This window comes from Crocodylus porosus, unplaced genomic scaffold (genome assembly GCF_001723895.1).
Source record: "Crocodylus porosus isolate Cpor-Errol unplaced genomic scaffold, CroPor_comp1, whole genome shotgun sequence".
Lineage (NCBI taxonomy): Eukaryota > Metazoa > Chordata > Crocodylia > Crocodylidae > Crocodylus > Crocodylus porosus.
In genome coordinates, this window is record NW_017728947.1 from 86166589 (window position 1) to 86168497 (window position 1909).

Below are 1909 nucleotides of genomic sequence, written 5' to 3' on the forward strand. Positions count from 1 at the left end.
CCCTCCCCTTCCCCAACTCCGGCCACCTTCTCAGGCTCTGTTCCCTCCCTGAGTACAAACACAGTTTGGAAGTGAGCTGCAAGTGACAGTAAGGTGGGGAGGGAGAGGAAAGCAACAGAGAGGAGACAGAAGCTTCAGAGGGCAATCTGAGGAGAACCGGAGACTGCTGTGGGCCTGTCTCTGACCTTGACTCAGACGTGGGGAAATAGTCAAATGATGCATTTTAACTTGTTGCAGACTGCTGCAGATTTCAACACAAGTACTCCATAAACATACTTTTAAGCAGCACTTTTGTGCCTACTTATACATAGTACAAACTCTTCATGTTGTTAATTCAGTGCCCAAAGGCCCATGACTTATATGGTTTCCTGGGCTAGGCCTCAGCAGAGTCAATAGTATATCAAGCCATGGTGACCCCATAGTCCAGCATTGCTCCGTATGTATACCCCAGATACTCCCCGCAATGGATCCATGTGCTAATTAGGCCTTCCTCCTCCCCCCCACCCTCCCGACTTGCAACTGGAACTAGGTGTTTTTGTCACAAGGACCCTCCAAAAATATATATGCAGGTGAGGCACAAGGCTCCTTACTCCATCTCCACTCCATTGAGGATGGGGCCATACTAATCCCATGTGACAGGTAAAGAGAGGGGAACAGACTCTCAGCTACAAAGAAGTTTGGTGATGCTTGCCAGACATTTAAGGCTCGTGAAGAAACAGGAATAATTGGAAATGGAAAAGGCAGGTGCTGCTGAGCTGTAGGAGGGAAGAGGAAGTCAAAATATATTTGAGGGAATGGTTCACTATGACTTGACAAGGAGTTGGTGTTGAAGGGGACTGAGAACAATTGGCCCTATATTTTATTATGAAAGGCTGCACTAACCTAGTCTTGTGGTGGGTTCCCATCAACATGTTTGCCCTGTATGGGTCAGATGTTTTATTCCAGCATTTCTCAACCTGTGGGTTGAGACCTAAAAGTGGGTTGTAGAAATATATGAAAAGGTCACGAACAAACTTTAAAAATGGATTCTCCTTTAAAGGAGAAAAATGTGGGAAATGGTGGCTTTTCCCTTGCAGGCTGTCAGATTTCCAGCCTGCAAGGGGCTGCTTGAGACCCCGCTGTCCCCCACACTGAGGGGCTGGGGCCTGGGGGCAGGAGGCAGCAGGTTGGGAGTGAGGGGCACTGGGTCGGGATTGGCCATCAATGTTTACAAATGGGTCGTGGTACAAAAAAGTTGAGAACTACTGTATTATGCTCATGCTTAGCATGCCCTGCATTTAATTAACTTCACAGTTTGTTTCCGTGACTAAGAACATGCTTCTAGCAACCATTTAATTATAGACAGTGTACAGTAAAAGCCCTGTTAGCTGGCACAAGTAGGGAATGAGGGTGCTGGGTATCTAAAAATGCCAGTTATCTGAGGCTGGCGGTTTTCAGTTGGACACAGAGTAGTGGCTGGGGGGTCAAGGCAGCCAGATGCAGAGCAGCGGCAGTGCAGGGTGGAGGTTTTGGCTAGATGTGGAGTGGTGGCAGCGCAGGGTAGCGGGTGGCAGTTGCGAATGAGCTTCCCCTCCTCTCCCCCCCCCTTGCGTACGGTTGGCCGTCCGGAAATTCTGGTTAGTAGAGCATTCCAGTTAGTAAAATGTCGGATAACAGGGCTTTTACTGTATTTAACATGGGGGGCAGGATTTGGTGGTATGCAGATACAGGCATACTTCGGAGATATTGCGGGTTCGGTTCCAGACAACCGCAATAAAGCAAATATTGCAATAAAGCGAGTCACACTAATTTTTTGGTTTCCCAGTGCATATAAAAGTTATGTTTACACTATACTGTAGTCTATTAAGTGTGCAATAGCATTATGTCTAAAAAACAATGTACATACCTTAATTAAAAAATACTTTATTGC

General features: G+C 46.8%; 1 protein-coding gene across 1 annotated transcript in view; it reads left to right on the plus strand.

Annotated features, from left to right (window-relative positions):
- Positions 1 to 1909, plus strand: part of TTC8 (tetratricopeptide repeat domain 8) — a 62556-nt gene that overhangs the window by 25786 nt on the left and 34861 nt on the right. The gene's annotated exons all lie outside the window — the stretch shown is intronic.